General features: G+C 43.3%; 1 pseudogene; it reads left to right on the forward strand.

Moving 5' to 3' along the window:
• Positions 1 to 297: 297 nt before the first annotated feature.
• LOC102851634 overlaps positions 298 to 22,760 on the forward strand; it is a 182,380-nt pseudogene continuing 159,917 nt past the window's right edge.

Genomic DNA, 22,760 nt, shown 5'->3' on the forward strand with positions numbered 1-22,760 from the left:
ATCCTATCTATGCCTGTAGTTCAGGAGTGAAGGCAGGAATCCTGTCCCTCTGAGCACGTAGAGACATGGCACCCTCACCTGTACAACGGCTGGGTCACCTGCCTTCCAGAGCTGTCACTTCCAGAAACACCATCTGTTCTTCCACACCAAATACTTGTCTGGAGCCCCGTCCTGTCCATATGAGACGATCTCAAGGTAGAACCACTCCAGCAATTGTGTGGTCCCTTTGAGCCAGAACATCACCTGAGGGAAAAGTTGTCTTTAAAATCTGCTTATAGTGCTTCCGCCGCGGCAGCCATGACTATGCGCTACCCTGTGGCCGTGGGCCTCAACAAGGGCCACAAAGTCACCAAGAACGCGAGCCAGCCGAGGCACAGCCGCCGCCGCGGGCGCCTCACCAAGCACACCAAGTTCGTGCGGGACGTGATCCGGGAGGTGTGTGGCTTCGCGCCCTACGAGCAACGCGCCGCGGAGCTGCTCAAGGTCTCCAAGGACAAGCAGGCCCTCATGTTCATTGAAATGAAAAATAAACAACCTAAATTTAAAAAAATAAATAAATAAAATAAAAGGGATATGTGATTAGGTATTATTGTCATGACAGGACTCCAGAATGAAGGCTGCACAGTCCAGTGGACTTGAGGGGGAGAGATTGTATAACAATGAAAGACTTTTTCTTTTACTTTTCAAAGAGAAGAGTGAACTGTGGTGGGAGGGGAGGGATGGCCAGGGAGAAAAGTGCAACAATGCAAATTTTAAAAAAAATCTAATGTAAAACTAAAATCTGTAAAATTTTTTTAAAAGATCTAAAAAATAAAATATTAAAAAGAAAAAGAAAAGGGCGGGGACACACATCCGCGCCAAGAGAAAGCGAGAAAAACTCAGCAGCGTCCTGGCCGCCATGAGGAAGGCAGCTGCCAAGAAGGACTGAGTGCGCCCCAATGTCCCCCAAAGCCCATCTGATATAATAAAGTGTAACAAAAAAAAAATAAATCTGCTTATAGCAAACTCTTCACACTGCACTCTGCCCTGCCTTCAATCCTCAGACTACTAACCTTATGACCATTTCCTATTTACAACCTTAGATTTTCAAGATCTCTAGTGGCACATGGGCTAGGGGAAAGAAGCTGTGCTGCAATCCTGAAGGCACACAGTTTGAATCCCCCCATCAGTTCCATGAGAGAAGGACGGGCCGTCTCCTTCTGCGTGATCTACTGTCTCTGAAAGCAAAGAAAACTTGAAGAACTTACTAACAAAGATCAAAGAGTATCACCTCCAGTAGGGATGATGTCCCAACACAAAAATCCTTATATAATAGAGAGCTCCTTGAGAAATGGGAGGGATTGAAGTTGTTGAGGATTTCATTCTCCTTGGCGCAACAACGAATACCCAGGAAGCAGCAGTCAAAAAATCAAACGACATGTTGCATTGGACAAATCTACAAAATGCCACATTAAATTGCTTTAACTAAAAGCAGAGATGTCCCTTTGAGAACTAAGGTGCCCCTCTCCCAAGTCATGACGTTTTCAGTTGTTTTGCATGCATGGGAAAGCTGGAGAGTGAAACAGGCAGACTGAAGAAGTGAAGCCTCTGAATCACAATATTGGCAAAGAATATTCAATAAAAAACCGTGGGCCACCAGAAGAAGGGATAAATCTGTCTTGGAAGTGGTGTTGCCAGAATGCTCCTTACAAGGGAGCATGGTGGGACGATGTCCCATACTGTGGTCATGTTATCAGGGTGACGAATCCTTGGAAGAGGACAATATGCTTGGTCAGGTAGAGAGGGTCATTAGAAAAAGAGGAAGACTCTCAAAGAGATGGCTTGAAATAGTGACTGCAACAATGGGCTCGAAACCACTATGTGGTGAGGATAGTTCAAGACTGAACAGTAAGCTAACCGTGGTCCAGAACTGACTCAACAGCACCCAGGAGCAACAAACGCCCTTCTGCGTTCAACCTGGGCTTCCAAGTACCTGTAACTTCGGTTCACATCGGCTACTCTCCTCTGGACACCCTTTCCAACTCCCATCTCAGTTATACGCCTTCCTTGTACCTTCTAAGTGTATTCTCCTAATTTGACTCAGATGAACAAGCAGATACAAGGCACCAGACTTCCCAACTCCACCAGCACAAACCCCAATACCATTGACCCACAGAATAGACTCATCCCTACAGCACAGTAAGGGTTCAAATCCCTGTTGGTCATGCCTGTCCTGAACACATTTCACACTACACTTAAAAATCCCATCAGACACATAGTTCACACACGTTCACCTTTTAAATACGAGCTGTCACAATGGAGTTCACAGACGTGAAATCCAGGGGAAATGTGCCTATCTGCAGTGGAAGGCCTAAATTAGACTGGGCAAGGAGTGAAATTCTCCTCAAAGAGGAATTCTCTGGAGAAGCTCTCTCATGACCCCTGATATATTTGTCTCCCACCCAATAAAGAAGCAAAACGTGGAAAATGGAATTGCTAACAGAGAGAGTAGCACTCCTGACCTGTATGAAAAGTGATGAAAGCTTTATGGAGTTAAACAAACTGCCTCCCAGTACCATTAGATCTGATTCTGCTTTTCACTTTAGGTCTGCAGAAAGCTGCCCATCACTCTTATCTGGGAATTCGAATTCTCCCTGTGATACAATTCTGCCAGAGAGTGCTGGGAACTTTTGCCAGATCAATACACCTGCAGCGCTTTGATGTTGTCCGGCTCCAGGGACCTCTCACCTCCACTTTTGTCTAAACCCCATCCCTCCCTCTGGCTCTGCCCTCCGTGAAATCCCAGCTCCCCTGCAAGGCCCTGCTCAGATTCCAGCCCATTGGGCAGTGATCTTTCTCACAGCTCTGAATTCTGATAGTGAGCTCACTCAGCTCACTAAGTTGGTATCGACTGTTTCTGTGTTGGTTTTCATGAATCACAGGCTATGTGGTGGTTTTCTTATCAAGTCAGCTTTCTCACACTGCTTACCTGCCTGAGAACTCTGACATCTCATAGCATGCTCAGTTCAGGGACGTAAACACGATTGTTTGTTGTTGTTGTTGCTGCTGCTGCTGTTGTTGTTGTGATTGTCAGGTGTCCTGGAGTCCAGTACGACCCATAAGGACCCTGTGAACAGCCGACCTGCACCCTGCTCTATCCTGTGCCATCCTCATCATCTCTGACACACTAGAGAGCATTGCTGAAGTCACTGTGTCCATCCATCTCATTGGGGCTCTTCCCTCTTTCTAAGCATGAAGTCCCTTTACTATTTAATGAACCCATTTTGATCAAACCACTTAGTCCATTCATTAGCAAATGTCTTAATGAATTGTGGGCTGGTTTCTAAATGAACAAATTTTTTTTATTTTAACTCATTATACTTCATCAGGATAAAGGAATCTCTAGTTGGTCCTGTGAATGTGGTAAACTCCTAAGCAAAAGGCTAGAGGTGCTACTCTACCCGGAGGGGTTGAAGAAAGACCTGCCGATCTACTTGTGAAAATAACCTTTGAGAACAGGTTCAAGTCTACCCAGAGAGGTGGAAGAAAGGCCTGGTGATCTACTTGTGAAGATAATCTTTGAGAACACTATGGGGGGGCAGTCCTGCACACGTGGGATCTCCTTGAGGGCAGTTGGCTCTGCTGCAATTGGTTTATAAGGACACATGTTCAAACTGATGAACTTGAAAGCAACTCAAGACGTTTACTCAGTAAAGTCTTATCTCAATATATTGTAGAGTGAGTCTAAAACAGATGCATACGTTTTAGGGAGAGTTTATGAAAACGTATTTGAAATCCCCTGTTTAAATCCTACACTAGGACTTGAGGTGAACCTCGTGACGTGGTTGCACGCTGGGGGACCACCAGTTGTGGGCCTGTGTGCACTTGACAAGAATGAACCACCGTGTTCTGAGCAAGTGTTGATGGAGAGGACGTGACGGTCTGAGCACCAAGTTCAAACTTTGAGATTGATCCAGAAAATGGAGACAAAAAGGGAAAGAATGCAGTGTAACAGGTGGCCACTAGTGTATCAAAACTCAAAACAGCTAAAACATTGGGCTAAAACCCCTTTACAAGATACCTGGAGCAGACCTGAAAGGCAATTGTTGTTGTCGTTGTTGCTAGGTGACATCGAGGTGAGTATGACTCACAGTGACCTTGTGAACACCAGACCTGACCCCTGCCCTGCCCTGTGCTGCCCTCACCGTCTCTGACACACTTGAGCCCCTGGCTGCAGTCACTGTGTCAATCCACCTGACCCTCCACCTTTCCAGGGGAGACTATGAGACGATGAGGACAGCACAGGATAGCGCCGGCTTCTTAGGGTCACTCCAAGTTGTGCTTAATTCAACAGCACCTGACGACAACAGAAACAGCATGCACAAGGTACAAGACGAAGCTTCACCATCCTTCCCTCTAAGGAACCTTCTAGAGGCACTCTATCCAGACATACTTAAAACTCAAACCATCCACCACTGAATAGACTCCGATCCAGGGTGATCTTCCAGCGGGTTTTCAAGGCTCCCATCTTTACAGGAATCTGCCGGGCTTTCTCCTGCAGAGCAGCTGGTGGAACCAAACCTCTGACCTTTCAGTTCTGTTATATTGTTGAGTATCATCAAGTCAGAACCAACTCAGAGCTGACTCTCCAGTGGGTTTTCAGAGGCTGTTAATTGCATGGGAAGAGACTGCCCATCCTTCTCCCATGGAGCAGCTGGTGGATTTGAACCATGTGCCTTTGAGATTGTAGGACAGTTTCTTATCATTAGGCCACCAATGAGCAGCCTAGAAACATAACAGCCTGGTCCGCGATGCTTAAATCTTAACCAGAGAGCCTTCTGCAGACACCCACTTTCCCTCCTCCAGTGAATGTGTTCCATCATTGACTTATTTCATGCCCATAGTTCTCATTATTGTATTAACTGTTTTCTAAAAACAAGATTGCATTCTTATTACTGTCACCCCCCTCTAAGTCAGAGATGACAGCATTCCACAAGAAAGAGGGGGCAAGAAACAGTGATGAAACCCAGCCTATCACTGACCAAGAAAGACCATTTACCCGAACTGGAAAGATAATAAACCTGGTACCAGAGAGGTTTCTTCAATGTAGCACAGACACAGAAAAACAGGAAAAGCACTGAAAAGTGACCTATTCCTTATTACAATACAAAAAAAAAAAAATCTCTTCCACTGTGCCATGACAGTGTGCCGTTTATAATCACCACAGAGTTCACCCTGTCAGGACCCAGCAGGCCCTAGAAGGTCAAAATGTGTTACCCCATGTCCCCTCCGCACTTTCCCTCCCACAGGATGCGTGAGTGAACATTCAGCCTCTTGCTCCACTAGTTAGCATATGTTTACTCCAGTTCTACCCTGAAAACACCGATACCCTAACACTCCATGGAGTCCTCCCCATTCATGGACGGTGACCCACTCATCTCTGATATGGACTATGCTTAATAACCCTTCTGGCTTTTCATTCAAAGCCCTGATTTGTTTGCCTTCTTCTTGCAAAGCTCTGTGCCAGGGCACTCCCTCGCCTTTTCTCTGTCACTGTCTCCCTCCCCACGCCCACTGGATCCCCTGAAGGCTCACTTCTTCAGCTAGGAGAGAGGGAGCAGGCCCTGCCAAAACACTGAGACAACACTCCCACACAGCTTCTGGACCACAGGACTCTCTCAGCTTTTCCTGGTATGTTTCCAGCACATCACAGTGCTTGGAATGTAGAAGGTGTTCAGAAATAACATCTTTAATCTCTGAACTTAACTCCTTATTTGTACCTATCCTGTCACTGAAATAGTTCCTGCACACCGCAGACTCCATACATATTTGCTGAATGAATGGGAATGATTTGGTGAATGGGTGTTTGCCAACATAACCCAGCCCTCTAGGTGTTAGAAACATGAGTGCTCCCTCTAGATACTGTGGTTGTTGTTGTGTTGTTGTAGGTGCCATCAGGTCACTATGACTCAAAACAATTCTGTGAACAATGGATTTAAACCCTGTCCTATCCTGTGCTATCTTCACTGTCTCTGACATATTTAAACCTAATGCTTCAGTCACTGTGTGAATCCATCTTATTGGGGGTCTTCTTCTCTTTCACTGACCCTCTCTCTTTTCAAGCATTATGTCCCTTTCAAATGACTGCTCCCCTCTCTTCAACAATACATCCAAAGTATGTGAGACAAAGCTTTACCATCCATGTCTCTAAAAAGCACTCTGCTTTCACTTACCCTAAGGCATGCTTGTTGGTTCTTTGACCATCCATGCAGTATTCTTCTTCAGCACCATAATTCAAATGCATCAATTCTTCTTCTTCTCTCATCCTCACTCACTGCCCAGCTATCAGATGCATAGCAGAGATTGAAAAAACCATGCCCTGAATCAGGCACACCTTATTCTTTAAACTCACATCATTACTCCTTGGCACTTTGCAGAGGTCCTTAATAGCAGACTTTCCCAGCGATATACATCTTTTGAGTTCTTGACTGTTTGTACCAAGAGTATTGATCATGGAACTAAATAAGATGAAATCATTGACAACCCCAAACTTTCTCCACCTATCATGATGTAGCCTGTTTGCCCAGTGGTAGGGAATTTTGTCTTGCAGCAGTAGAAAGAAATATCCCTGAAAAATGATGCTTTAGAGACTATCAAATTAAAGGTTATCAGTTAATTTGTTGACTGGAAAGTGTTTTCAATCACAGCTCAGATGAAAGCAATTATATAAATTGCATGCTCTTAATTCCATGCAGAAGACTCAAAAAAGAAAAATAAGACACACTCTTAATCTTCAGGGGCCTGTGATTGACCCAGGGAAGAAGCAAATATAAATTATTAGTGTGATTCATGCAAAGAAAGACATCAAAAAGGGCTGAGTACAAGAGGAAGCCTTTTGCTGAGTGCCTGCTCTGTGTGACATGCTCCTCAGAGGACACTTCACTCACCCTCCCCAGAGTCCTGTCTCACAGGTATCATACAGCCACCTTCCAGATTCAACAGAGGAAGTTGGAAAGATTTAAATATTGGTTCCAGGTCACACATGAGAGAAGTAGAACTTGACTCGCAATAATCTAGTTGTATTTAACTCATGAGTTTGCTACTTATAGATGAAGATAGGACTTCACAGAGGAGATGAAACCTTAAATAGTGAAAGATAAAAGGTTATTTTGCAATGAGAACAGGTGTTTATGAAATAGGAACAGCATAATTAGAGTGTCAAGGAAGACAAATGCACAGTGTATTTAAACAGGGATAAGTAGATCAGCAGGAAATCTGTGCATGGAGCAAAGGTTGGCATACCCTTCTGTGAATCAAAAGGTTGATGTTTGAGTTCACTGAGAGGCACCTCAGAGAAAGTACTGGTGGTGGCCTATTCCATTCCTCCTTCACTCTCTCACCCCTCCCAAAAAAACAGCCCCCCAAAACCCCACGGGACCAGCTCTGCTCTGATACGCAGAGTCACCCAAGCTGGAGCCCAGACACTAGCAATCAGGGTGTTTTGTTTTCTCTGTTGTTGACGTTGCAGTGGTCTGTGTAGCTGAAGGAAGGATGATGAGAGGTAACTGGTAACATTTCTATGTTCCCTGGATTTTTCCTGGAAGTTATTATTCTGAACCAAATACACCACTTCTTCCCTCTGTGACCAATCAGAGTTAGCAAACCTGTCTATCGCCCGTCACAGGAATCCTGTCACCTCGCATTGCTGTTAGCTTAGCTCGGTTTATTTCCCATTTGTCACACTGCGAGGGATTTAGACTCATCAAAGCAGCACCCCCATATTTACGTCAGATTTCAAATTTAATGTCTCCATGTGGAGGAGAAGCAATGTCATTGTGGAATGTTTTTATTTAGTGAGTACAGACAGCATTTATATAATTGCTTTTCATTTTAGCTGTGGCTTAAGATGACTCCCTATTTTTCCAATTAAACAGTAAACACTGCCTTTGTTTTCTTAAACTTCCTCAGTAATAGTGAATAATGATTCTTACACATTTCTTCCTAAAGACTTGTCTTTGTCGCTTTTTAAAACAGATATGTGATTAGGTATTATTGTCATGACAGGAGTCCAGAATGAAGGCTGCACAGTGGACTGGACTTGGGGGGAAGGATTGCATAAAAATGAAAGTTTTTCTTTTCCTTTTCAAGGAGAAGAGTGAATTGGGAGTGGGTGGGCAGGGAGAAAAATGCAACAATGAATGACTGGAAACCCTAAAGAAAATAAATAAAAAAGGACTTTTCTTTTTCAAGCTTGTTTATAAATATTTCAGAGTCCACCCACAGTGGAGTAGGATGTCATCAGGAGTGTTTGTCCAGCAGTCCACTTCCATTCCTATCCTCACCTGAGGCTACTGTGGCTCTGAGTATATTTCTGGAGGGTGAATTGGATCCTGGGAAAAGTATAGCCAGAGTTGCCTTTAGGCAAGGATGATGAAATTCAGTCTCACATACTCTGTTTATGTTTTTAGGAGGGCTCAGTCCCTGGAGAAGGACATCGTGCTTAGAAAAGTAGAGAGTTGTTGAAAAAGAGGTAAGACCCTCAAAGAGATGGATTGACGCTGTCACTTCTAACAACAGGCTTAGACCCGAGGAGAGTGTGGTGTTGGTGCAAGATCACGCAGTGTTTCTGGTGCACTGGATCCTATTAGCCAGACTCAACTTAGCAGCTCCTAACAACAATTATCACAGACAAGGCAAAGCAACCCTGTGATGCAACAAATGAGTAGCCCTGGACACACTCACCAGTCTTTATGCCAGGAAATGAAGAGGACAGTTGCCAGGCCAACTGACTAGAAGAGATCCATATTTGTTCCCATTCCCAAGAAAGGCGATCCAACAAAATTAGAAATTATTTAACAATAATATTAATATCACCTGCAAGCAAAAATACTGCTGAGGACCATTCAAAACCAGAACTGTATGTAGACAGAAAAGTGCCAGAAGTTCAAGCTGGATTTAAAAGAGGCCATTGCACCAGAGATATTATTGCTGATGTCAGATGGTCCCTGGCTGAAAGCAGAAAAAACTAGAAGAATGTCTATTTGTTTTTTACAATTATATAAAGGCATTTTACTGCATGGATCATAACAAATTATGGCTAACATTGAGAAGAATGGGAATCCCAGAACACTTAATTGTGCTCATGAGAAATCTATACCTAGATAGAAAAGCCGTTGTACAAACAGAGCAAGGAAACACTGCATGGCTTAAAATCAGGAAGGGTGGAAGGGTAGGCATCCAGTTTGTGTCCCTTCTCCTTATCCATTCAATTTGTCTGATAAACAAATAATTCATGAAGCTGGACTCCATAAACAGGAATGTGGCATCAGAATTGGAGGAAGACTCATCAATAACCTGCATTATGCAGATGACACAACTTTGCTTGCTGAAAGTGAGGAGGATATGAAATGCTTATTGCAAAAAATCAAGGACTACAGCCTCCAATACAGATTACATCTCAATATCAAGAAAACAAAGATCCCCACCACACAACCAAGAATCAACATTACAATAGATTGAAAAAAGATTGATATTGTCACTGATTTCATCTTGCTTAGGTCCACAATTGACACCCTTGATAACCAGCAGTCAGGAGATCAGAATACATATTGCACTGGCAAGTCTGCTGTCAGGGAACTCTCCAAAATACTGAGGAGCAATGGTGTCAGTTTGAAGACAAAAGTGTGTCTGATTTAGGCCATGACCTAAATCACCTGCATCAGAGAGCTGGACTATGAGTAAGTATGACCGGAAGAAAAACTGATACTTTTGAGTTGTGGTGTTGGAGAAGAGTGCTGAATATCCCATGAACTGGGGAAAGTACAGCCAGAGTGCTCATTGGAGGCAAAAATGGCAATGCCTTGTCTCTCATACTTTGGACATGTCTAGTTGATGCTAGGTGGCACTAGGGACATCACTGCCAATGTCAGATGGATCTTAGCTGAAAGAAGAGCGTATCAAACAAATGTCTATCTGTGTTTCCTTGACCACACAAAGACATTTGACTATATGGATCACAACACACTGTGGCTAACCTTGAGAAGAGTTGGAATCCCCGAACACTTGATTATGCTCATGCAAAGTCTATACTTGAACCAGGAAGCAGTCTGCAGAATGGAGCAAGGATGGTTCAAAATCAGGAAAGGAGTGTGTCAGGAATGCATCCTGTCTCCATACCTTTTCAATATATATGCAGAGATAGTCATTTGGGAGGCTGGTCTTTAAGAGGAGAAATGTGGAATCAGGATTAGAAGAAGACTCACCAACAACCTGCATTATGCAAATGACGCAACTTTTCTTGCCAAAACTGAGGAGGACTTGAAGTGTCTGCTGCAGAAGGTCAAGGACTATAGTCTTCAATATGGATTGAAGCTCAACATCAAGAAGACAATGATTCTTGCCAGTGGGCCAACTGGCAGCACCATGACAGATGGAGAAGAGACTGAGATTGTTAAAAGTTTCAGCTTGCCTCACGTCCACAATCAACAATTTTGGCACCAGTCGCCAGGAAATCAAAAGACTAACTGGATTAGGAAAGTTAGCTGTCAAGATCCTCCCCAAAGTGCTGAAGAGCATAAATGCCAGTTTAGAGACTAAGGTGCACCTGACTCAGGTCATGGTCTTCACAATTACTTGCTATGCATCAGATAGCTGGACAATGAACAAAGATAACAGAAAAAGAACTGATACCATTGAGTTCTGGTGCTAGAGAAGAGTACTGAACATACCATGGACTGCCAAGAGAACAAGTCTCTCCTGGAGAGGGTGAAACTCAATTACTCTCTATAGGCGAGGATTTTGAAACGCCATCTCATACACTTTGGGAATGTTGTCAGACTCAGTCCTTGGACAAGATCATCATGCTCAGAAAGGCAGCGGGACAATGCTGGGGAGGAAGACCTCGGATGAGATGGGTTGACACAGTGGCTGGGGTAATAGGGGTAGGTGTGTTGGAGACAGTGAGCTTGTCTCAGGATAGGACAGGAGTCAGAGCTATTGTACATAGGGTCTCTATGATTTGCAGGTGACTTGATGACACATAACAACAACAACAACAATAAGCATTGTTACTGGAAAAAAACACCCTATCTTTCATCCACAGAGGAACTGGTGGATTCAAACCCTTCTTTCAATTAATATCTCAGTGATTAATGCATTGCATCATTGTAGAGTTACTAACTTTTGGGGTAGAGCCTGATAACTTAAAAATAAAATAAAGTTAAAAAATCCAATGAACGACCCCATTTATGTGTTCCCCAGCTTGGTGGGAGGGCTTGGTATTTAAAAATGGGGTCACCTGAAGTGAGATAGCTCTTGTGTTTCCTAAAAGATGTAAATAAAGTTCAAATAATGAGGTTTCTTAGTTGCCTACCAGCTGGGCAGACAGATGGAAGAGGCTTTCCCTCCCCACTTTCAGGAGTGAGAGAAGCATTTAAGCATTCTTTATTCAGATAATATAGATTTTTTTTTACTCAGGGCAGGCAATGGGAAGTAGAGCAGTAAAGCTGAATGGTATCTCTGGACATAGCAAATGGTTAATGCTAACTGAAGGTAGCTCAGAAGAAAGGTCTGGTGATCTGCCCCTGGAAAACCAGCTGCATGGAGCTCACCTCTCCTGTGACATCATTGGTCATCAAGAAGCCAACATTATGGCAACTGGTAGACCCAGACAAGTCCTGTTTTCAATTCTCGCTTAGCCATTAATTCTGTGACCTTAAACACTTAACTTCTCAGACTCAGTGTGTTTTCATAAATACATTGAGGCTTTCAGTATTATTCTCTCAAAGATGCTCCTGGGGGGCAAGAATGGGGAAACTTCATCTCACACACTCTGGGCATGTTGTCAGGAGAAGCTGTCCTTGATAGAGATGTCTTTCTGAGAAAGCGGTCAGTCAGAGAAAAAGAAGAAGACCTCCACAGCAAGATTGACTCAGGAACTATAACAAAATTCAGCTCTGTTGTTCATAAGGCCTCTACGGGTCTGTTCACTTGACTATGACTCATAGTGACCCCATGGACAATAGATCCGAATCCTGCCTTATCCCTTGCCATCCTCACCTTCTCTGATATACTGGAGCCCTTCGTTAAAGTTGCTGATCTTCCATCTTTCTATGGACTGAGTTCTCCTAAGAGCAGGCTTACAGAGTGGAGAAATGTTTCACCAGCCTTTCCCCTAAGAAGTACTCTGGTGTTTAGTGTTAAACAACCATGTGTGCTGCCCGGCAGCAGGAGATGTTGCACGTTGTGCTGATTCTGAAATCTTACGGCCTATGGCAAATTCACAGAAACCTTCAAGCTGCTTATTCTTGAGTTTCAGTCACCTTGGCTAGCAAAGCTCCTTTATTATGCACATACAGCACTAACATCTTACAGGCATGTTGTTGTCGTTGTTGTTGGTTGCTATCAAGTCCAGCATGACTCATAGCGACCCTATGAACAAAAGACCTGAACCCCCCTCTATAACCATCATTGTTTCTCAAAGTTTATAGAGTTTCCAGAGGCATGTTGTTTAGGAAGTGGATGCCACCCCTGTGTCCAAGTTGTTGTTGTTGTTAGGCGCTATTAAGTCGGTTATAACCCTTAGCGACCCTAGGAACAACAGATCTGAACCCCGTCCTATCCTGTACTTCTTGACACACTAGAGCCCATTGCACAGTTACCACGTCAATCCACCTGGCCGAGGGTATTCGTCATCAATCCTCTACCTTTCTGGGCATCATGTCCCTCTCCAAGGAACAGCCCCTCCTAGCAACATGCCCGAAGTACATGAGGTGAAGCCTCATCATCTTTGCCTCCAAAGAGCGCTCTGGCAGCACCCTCTCCAAGACATATTTGCTCCTTTGGCCGTCCATGGGATGTTCAACACTCTTCTCCAACATCCCAGCTCAAAGACTTCAATTCTTCTTCTGTCATCCTTATTCACTGTCCAGTCTCAGATGCATAGCAAGTAATTGGAAAGACTGGGGCCTGAATAAGATATATCGTAGTCCTCAAACTGATATCATTACTCAGTACTTTGAAGAGGTTCCCAACTGCAGACTTTCCCAGTGCAGTACATCTCTGGATTTCCTGACTGCTAGTACCAAGGTGTTAAGATATGGTTGTTGATAGTTTGAATCTTTTCACCAGCTTTCACGTCACCCTTTGGTCCAGTGGCAAGAATTTGTTTTCTTGACGTTGAGTTGCAATCTGTATTGAAGGATGCATTTTTATCTAATGGTCTGCACCAGTTATGTATCTAGACCCTGTCAACCTGGACTAAATGGCTTTAACTGACTTTATATTCCCTTTTGTAACACCTATGGTGTGTTTCCCCTGTCTGAGTTATGTGAATATCCTGGTCTCAGATAAGATGAAAACATTAGGCTGCCCCACTCATATCAAAAGATACCTTATTTTTTAAAAAAAAGTATCTTATTTAAGAAGCCAGGAAACCAAGTGTTTGGACATCCCTTTTTTATCCCCTGAGGTAAATGGACCTTCCACAACTTGTATTAATTCTTTCTGATAATATAACCTGCAGGAGTTTCTGGTTCAGCTGGCTTGCCAGCTGTTCAGTGTGCAGACTATTTTATCTATCTACCTTTCCCCATTTTCTACAGCATCCTGGAATAAACCGCCTTTTCCAGACATTAAGTAACTGGAGTGATTACTGTCCCCTCACCCTCAACACTGGTCACACTTTCTCCAAAACATATTTTCATGGCTGTCTTGGAATATTTAGTATTCTTCTCCAACACCTCAACTCAAAGGCATCAAACTTTCTTCTGTTGTCTATATTTGTTGTCCAACTTTCAGTGCATAGCAAGTAATTGATAAGACCATGATGGATAAAGTTTACCTTACTCTTTAAATGTCTTTCTGACATTGGGGAAGTCTGCAGTCTGGAGCATCTCCAAATTATTGAGAAGCAAGGATGTCAGTTTGAGGATTAAGGTGCATCTGACTCAGGCCATGGTCTTTCGGATCACTTGCTATACATGTGAGAGCTGAACAATGAATAAGGATGACAAAAGAAGATTGATGTCTTTGAGTTGTGGTGTGGAGAAGAGTATTAAATGTCCAATGGGCTGACTGCCAAAAGAATAGACAAATATGTCTGGGGAAAGAGTTTATCCAGAATACTTCTTGCAGGCAAAGATGATAAGGCTTCATCTCACATACGTCGAGTATGTTGCTAGGAGAGGTTATTCCTTGGAGAGGGACATCATGCTTGGATTGGTGGAGGGTCAGCAAAGGAGAGGAAGAACCTCAATCAAGTGAGCTGACACAATGACTACCACACAAGCTGAAGTATGTCAGAAATGAGGATGGCACAAGACAAGACAGGGTTCAGATCTGCTGTTCATAGGGTTGCTATGGGTCATATTCAAGTCAATGGCAGCTAGCAAAAACCATAGTCTTTAAACTGATATCATTGCTCATTAGATTTTCCCAGTGCAACACATCTTCTGATTTCTTTACTATTGGTACCAAGAATATTGATTGTGGATCCACGAGAGATGAAATAATTAACAACCTCAATCTTTTTTCCATTTGTCATGATGTTGCCTATTGGTCCAGAGAAGAGAGGTTTTGTTTTCTTGATGCTAAGATATAACCCATACTGAAGGTTACAGCCTTTGATCTTCTGCAGCAAGCATTTCGAGTCCTCCTCAGTTTTAGCAAGCAAGGTTGTGTTATATCCATAATGCAGCTTGTCTTCCTCTGATCCTGGTGCCACATTCTTACTCACAAAATCCAGCTTTTCAAATTATTTGTTCAGCATACAGCCTGAATAGGTATAGCGGAAGGACATAGTCCTGACACATAGCTTTGTTGATTTGAAGCCCTTCAGATCACCTAACCCTTGAGCCTAGAGGCCAGAACTGGTCTCCTCCTTCCTCCTCTCCCCTTTTGCACAAAGAGGCAGGTGTCTGTCCTGGAGCCTGCAGGCACAGCCTCTTCCTCTTTGATTACTCATCTCACCCTGCTCCCCACCCACACCCAGGGCGGCTTTGCTCCCTAGAGGCACAGAAGGTCTTTTCTTCACACACCTACGTGGGGCACAGCTGGTCTGCTCTATCTAAGAGGCAGGTGCTGGTGACAAAGGAGACACCTGGGGACTTTCCTGGTCTGAAGGCGGCAGCCCCTGCCTCTGCCTTCGCTTTCCGCCTGCAGCTGTTACCTCCTCCTGAGCCTGACGCAGCAGGCCAGGAGAATGAGGCTCAGAGAGGCCTCGTTGGGGTTCCTCTGCTGGTGTCGGGAAGTTGGAGTCACCTTTCTGGGCCCCCACAACCCCCACCAGGCTGGAAGCTGTGCCAGATGGAAAAACACACTCTGCTCGTACCTCCTCCTCTTCTTCCTCTTCCTCAGTCCCAGCAGCTGGGTTTTGGGGGGCCAGGACTGCCCTTGACTCAGACAACCTCAGGATTCCAGACTTGACCTCCTGGCAACCACCATTTGAATTGTAGTTTGTTTTCTACTCGTCCTTTTCCCTTACAAATTATAAGTTCCTCTCAGGCCTGATTTTGTTGTTGTTGTTGTTGTGTGGCATCGAATCGCCTGTGACTCATAGTGACCCTATGAATGATAGCTCTGAACTTGGCCCTATCCTGTGTCAGTCTCACTGACTACCGCCTTACCCCAGTTACTCTGTCAACCCAGCTCATCCAGGATCTTCCTCTCCTACATTGTCCCTACACCCTTCCAAACATGATGTCCTCTAAGAACTGATCCTTCCTGGTCACATGCCCAAAGTACATGAGATGGAGCTTCAAAATCCTTGCCTTCAAGGAACAGCTTGGTTTCACCCTTTCTAAGACAGATCTGTTTGTTCTCTTGGTGGTCCATGGTATTTCAATACTATTCACCACAACTTAAAGGCATCAATTCTTCATATCTCATTCTTGGTCATTATCCAGCTCTCTGATGCATACCAAGTAACTGTGAAGACCAAAGCCTGGATCAGGCACCGGTGTCATTGCTCTTTAACACTCTGGAGAGGTCCCAGACAGCAGACTTCCCCACTGCAATTTGTCTTTTGATTTCCTGACTGCTGGTACCAAGAGCGGAGCCGAGCAAGCTGAAATTGTTAACAACCTCAATCTCTTCTCCATCTACTGTGGTGCTGCCAACTGACCCTGCCAATTACCTCTCCTCAATAATTCAAGGAAGCCCTGAGTAATTCAAACCTTCCCCGGAGCACCTAGAAAGGCCTGGAAATCTGTTTGCAAAAGGTCGCAGCCCTGGAAGCCCCAGGAACAGCTCTGAACATTTGGCGGCCCAAGAGCTGGACCATTTCTGTCCCACATGCACAAGAGCAGCGGCCCCCTCAGTGACAGAGTGCAAAGCTCTTCGCGTGTTTTCGTGCTCTGCGGACAGGAGACACAACTGACATCGCCTCAGCCTGCACGTTGCATGCTGTCTACCTGCAGTCTTGAGAACTACCAGGAAAAGAGCTGAAAGAGGACCTTTGTGTCATTCAGATTGACTAATTCCTTTGTGAGTTTAAAAAATAAAGATTCTAGCTCCCATCAAGTCAAGCCCAGCTTATGATGGTTGGAGTAGAGCTGTGTTCTGTGGCGTTTTCAATGGCTTCGAAGTTCTCAGAAGTACGTGGCCAGGCCTTTGTTTTGAATCACCTGTAGGTGGATTCAAACTTCCCTACCTGGGAGGATGGAACTGCTTGCAGATAGGCAAGGAAGCTGGTTTTCTCCTCATTTCACAGCAGAGGCAATGAGGGAGGCTCGCTATGGTCGGCGGTACACCTGGCATGGGCAGGGACATGAAGGTGGGCATAGAAAAGTGATTAACTTTGAGACTTGAACAAGGAACATCTATCACCACATTTGCAAGTAATGAATGCATTTCTCTCATCAGAGAGAAAGACCCCAGCTGCCCAGAGCTGCCTGATTAAGTTAAGAAAGAGCAGGAGGAGAGAAAAAAAGGTACTTTGCTTTTTCTCTGAAATGAAGCTAAAAGCCAACTGGCATTGCCTTCAGATAAATCCTTCCAGGAGTCTCCTGCTGTTGGGCCAGCAAGGGGCCTCGCAAGAGGCAAGCCATGACTGCATATATTTCTTTCTCTCTCTCTTAAGAATCTGGACAACACTTCTAACTTTCAGGTTTCATTGGATTTATTCTTCTCCTTCTTTTTTCTTTCTCCTGACAGAAATAGGGAGGAAGGGTCTTCCCGAGGCTGCCTGAGAGCTTACCACCTCAATTTCACATTAGATTAGAGTCCAAATTCCTTTGACTTGTTCTTACTCTGGGCTGCTTTTTCCATAGGTAGTGGTTTCTATTAAATCTGTAAAACAGTCATTTGCAGATGGTCTGGCACTTTTTCCTTGTCGTAAAACAGCTTGTGCTGCTAAGAAGGTTAGCTTCGTCCATTTGCTATTTTCCTTGAGTATGTATGTATTTCAGTTCTGAGTCAGAAGAAAATAGTACAGCAAACAAAAGACCCGTTCCTTGAGGGAAGTGAAAATAATATAACAGACAAAAGACCCATTCCCTGAAGCAAATGAGATTTCAAACACAGATTTCCTTGATTTGGGACAACTCACTACAGATATTAGTCATTTTGTTTTGTAGACAACATAAAGTCTATTTCCGTATGTATATTGTACAACTCCACTGTTTTGAATCTACAAAGAATGTAAGCATCAATTCTCTTTCTAACATCTACTTTTCCAAAAGTGGAAACTGAGTCTGGAGTGTTAAGTTACTTGGCTTAACACCAACAGAGTGACTCTCTGACTGATTTCCAAAGTTGTAAGTCTTTGCAGGAAAAGACTGTGCGTCTTTCTCAACTTTATGGCACCTAACAAAACTATGGCTGCTTCTCTGTGACACATTTACTGTCACTCATGTCATAGAAGAAACTGGGTGCAGAGTAGATGAGAATTCTATATTTTCTCAGTTTCCTAATTCTAAAATTGTTCTAGAAAATAAATATTTCCTTTGAAAAATTCACTAGAGAGATGACCAGGAGAGAAAACGCAAATGTTTTCTGTTCTATCCCTACTGATTTACCATATTCTCTTTTGACATTGAGAAGAATGGGAATCCCAGATAGCATAATTGTGCTCATACGAAACCTATACCTGAACCAGGAGGCTGTTGCTTGAACAAAGCAGGGGAATACGGCATGGTTTAAAATTAAGAAATGAGTGCATCATGGTTGCATTCTCTCCCAATATCTATTTAATCTGTGTGATGAGCAAATTATTCAAGAAGCTGGACTCTATGAAGAGGAATGTGGTATCAGGATTGGAGGGAGACTCATCAATAACCTGTGTTAAACAGATAATACAGCCTTGCTTGCTGAAAGTGAGGAGGATCTGAGGCACTTGCTGCAGAGGATTAAGGAATGCAGCTTTCCTTTCATCTCAAAGTCAAGAAAACAAGGATACTTACCACTGGACCAATAGGAAACATCAAGGTGGACGGAGGAGAGATTGAGATTGTCAACAACTTCATCTTACTTGGATCCACAATTCACACCCTTGGGTACCAGCAGTCAGAAAATCAGGAGACATAGTACATTCAAAAGTGTACAGTTAGGGACCTCTCTAAATTTTTGAGAAGTAATGATGGCAGTTTGAAGACTAAGGTGCTTCTGATTCAGGCTATGATTTGTTATGCATCTGAAAGCTGGACAATAAAAAAAGGATGACAGAAGAATTCATGCCTCTGAGTTGTGATTTTGGAGACGAACACTGAGCATCCCAGGGGTTGCCAAAACAACAAATAAATATGTCTTGGAGAGTGTGCAGCCAGCGTGTTGAGTTTTGTTTTGTTCAATTAATTTCAATGAACATCTACAGAGATTTTGGACTTCCATTCATTCATTGTTGCACTTTTCTCCCCGCCCACCCCCCACCCCCACACCCAGTTCGCTCCTCTCCTTGAAAAGCAAAAGACAAACTCCTTCATTGGCACACAATCCCCCCGCACACCCCCACCCACACCCCCACCCCGAGTATACTCCACTCTGCAACCCTTGTTCCGGACTCTTATGATAATCCTAATGCCCTAAAATACATTACTTTTAAACTACTCTCTTCCTCACCGGCTTCAATGCAGTAAACATAATTTAGCTAGTTTTTCTCAGTCTTACCCCCACCCTGATGTCAGCCTCATTCTACAACAGTAGCACCATATAGTATTTGTCCTTTTGTGACTGAGATATTTCACTCAGCATAATGTCCACCCGGGTCACCTATTTTGAATAATATTGCATGAGTTCCTTGTTTTTCAATGCAGTGTAGTATTCCACTGTGTGAATATACCACAGCTTCTCTATCCATTCGTTAATGGGCACATAGGTTGTTTTCAACTCTTTGCTATTGTGAACAAAGCCACGATAAACATGGGCGTGGATATATCTACGTGGATGTCGTTTATGGTCTCTTTGGGGTATATTCCCAGTAGTGGAATCGCTGGGTCAAATGATATTTCTGTTTACAACTTTTTTAGAAAGCACCACACTGCTTTCCACAGTGGTTGCACCATCTTACACTCCCACCAACAGTGAATAAGGGTTCCAGTCTCTCCACAAACTCGCCAGCATTTGTTGCTCGCAGAGTGCTTTTTAGAGGCAAGGATTATGAGGCTTTGGGCATGTTGCTAAGAGAGGCTATTCCATGGAGAATGATATGATGCTTGGAAGGGTAGAAGGTCGGTAAAGGAGAGGAAGACCCACAACCAGATGGATTGACATGGTGACTGCTGCAATGGGTTCTAGTTTCAAGAAGTGTGAAGATAACGCAAAATAGGACCGTTCAGCTGTTCATAGGGTCACTATAAGATATACTTGACTCAACAACAACAGCATCGTATCCCTCCTTCACACCCAAAACAACTCTGCAGCCCAGTCACACAAGCCCAATGAGCAAGGTAAATCTTGTGAAGTACGAACGTGAGAACCTTAGATGAATGAGAGAAGAAATTTTTTTTTCTGTTTTGCTCAGTGATGTTTCATAAGATGGGCAGGGGTATGGGGGACACCAATTCCTGAAACATAGTAAATGCTTAATAAATATCCATGAAATAAATTAAAACCTCAAGTTTAAAAAAAATCTTTAAAAAAGACTCATTCTTTCAAAAATCATCTATAAAGACTATGGTGTGTCTCATCCAATCCATGTATTTAAAGAGCAAGGGTCATGTAGGGACAGCCCTATCTGACCTTTACCAACTTCACAAAGGTAAACTGTCCCTGTCAATAGCATGAACAACACAAAACCAACTTCCATGAGATCCAACATGTTACTCATGCTCCTGTACCTCTTCCAACTCATCTCAATACGAATATTACTGCTTTCCTGGATCCAAAATCCAATCCAATAGCTCACAGACCACTAAGAATCGTGTGGGGAAAATAAAAAGGTTGCAATCCAGGTTAGTGGCAAAATACAGTCAGGACAGTTTCTAAAATGTGCTTGCAGGCATCTCAACCTTGACATTTGCTGCTTAAGGCCAGTGTTAAGACATTTTCAGTCCTGCCAATATTGGCTTCCCTCACCACCTCAGCTATCCAACAAACATGAGCAAAGGTTCTTAACTTAGCTCTGGTTCTGCCCATAGTGGGTTGTAGGCCCAGGGAATTCCATTGCACACTGGCCCTCTAGTTTTACTATGGCTGCTGCCATCATAGGTTTAATTGGAGCAAAAATTTCTGGGCCCAAAGGATGTGCTACATTCTCTCTCTACTGCTTCTTTCTCACTGGTGGGAAGGTCTTCTCCTGAAGCTGGATCCTTCCGTTTAAGTCAAGACTAGGCAGTCCCTTTGTGGATAAGCTAACATGCCCTATTCACATATTTCCTTCCATACACATGGCAAAGTCAAGTTTAGTGGTTAGGGAAACCATTTTTATTAATAAACTCCATACCATGATATTTTCAATTGTTTCCTATGCATTTGAAAGTTGGACAGTGATTAAGGATCACTGAAGAAGAATGGATGTCTTTGAATGTGGTGTTGGTAAAGACCATTGAATGTACCACGGACGGCCAAAAGAACAAACAAATCTACCTTAGAGGAAGTACAACCAAAGTGTTCTTTAGAGGCAAGATGTTGAAACGTCATCTGACACACTTTGGACATGTTGTCAGGAGGGGTCCTTCCTTAGAAAAAAGCATCATGCTAGGAAAGGTGGAGGGTCTGGGAAAGAGAGGAAGACCCTCGACAAGATGGACTGACAGTGACTAACAACGGGCTTGAGGATGCTGGAGATTCTGAGGCATGGAGCAAGGCTCAGACCTGTTGTTCAGAGTCTTTGTGATTTGTAGTCAAATACTTTAATAGCACCTAACAACAGCAGCAACAACATAGGAAATGAGATGGGAAAAGAGGACTGACTTTTCCAAATAAATACATCAAAACTACTATACTCAAAGGAAAATGGGCCCTCCAATGTAGAACCATTGGCAGACTCAAACTTAATTCAATCCTGCTGTTATTGTTCGAAATAGCTTTAGAATTCTTCACTTGGAATTTTTTAACACAGGATCAAATCCAAACATGTCATATGAGACCCTTTATGGTTTGGGCTCTGCCACCTCTCACGACTCATTGCTATTCACTCCCCATTGCTATTCACTCCCCTCCTTAAAAGCGTTCTGCCAAACCATTTCCCTAAAGACAAGTTTCCTTTTGCTTGAAATCATCTGCCCTCCATCCTACTCCTTATCCATCTACAAAATTCCAGTTCCTCTTTATGATCCCAGCCTAATGGTCACTTCCTCTGAAAAGCTTTTAGTGTCCTCACCAACCCAGGAAAGAACCATCATTTAGTGTCCTACCTGTGTTCTCTATTACAGCCCTTATCATGGTGCACTGTGCTTATTTGGGTATAGTTTTGTTTTCTATATTAGCCTATGAGTTTCTCAAAAGCTGAAATCTGGTATTATTCATCTCCATATTCGTCTCCTCAGCCAGCTATAAAGCTAGGAGCTTAAGAACTGCCTATTGAATGGAATGAAGGGGATTAACATTGTAATTAAATGTAGGATCATATGACAAATTCTTCTATGGTGGTTAATACTATGCTTTGAGGATGGATATATGTTTGGGGGAAATATCAAAGACATTTATTATCTAGCTTGATGAGCAAAATGGGCAATTAGTATGAACACTTCTGTTTTATACAAACTCAGGAATTTCTACAAATAATGAAAGTAATGCTGTTAAACGTCGTAAGTGCTGTTAAATGTTGTTGAAGGTTGATAGTTTCAAAATAAATATCTTGTAACTAAATCTGTACTGCTACATGTGTGCTTACATATGTTGTTGTTTGTGGCCATTGAGTCAATTCTGACTCATACAAACTTATATATGTATGTATGTATATATATATAACTGTTGCATGGCATTTTTCATGGTCATGACCTTTCAGAAGTAGATCACCAAGTCTGTTTTCTCAAGCAAATTTGCAATCTTTGATATGTTGTTGTTGTTAGCTGCCACCGAGTCAAACACAACTCATAGCGATCCTAAGAACAAAAGACCTGAACCCTGTACTATAACTATTGCCATTTCTCTATGTTCATAGAGTTTCCAGAGGCATGTGGTTTAGGAAGTGGATACCACTCCTGCTTCCAAACCTGAATCAATCTAGGTGCTCCACCAAACACTGTCCATGATGGGAAACCATTATGGTGTTTGACACACCAGTGGCATAGCATTCAGCATCAAAGCAACCCCAAGTTATTTCAGTACAGCAAATTGACAAACCAGTGCTGTACCACTAAGAAGAATGTTCATCCCAAACACAACACCAGGCCCAAAGGACACAG

Source organism: Elephantulus edwardii, unplaced genomic scaffold, assembly GCF_000299155.1.
Source record: "Elephantulus edwardii isolate Elephantulus edwardi_28Jun2011 unplaced genomic scaffold, EleEdw1.0 scaffold00024, whole genome shotgun sequence".
NCBI classification, from domain to species: domain Eukaryota; kingdom Metazoa; phylum Chordata; class Mammalia; order Macroscelidea; family Macroscelididae; genus Elephantulus; species Elephantulus edwardii.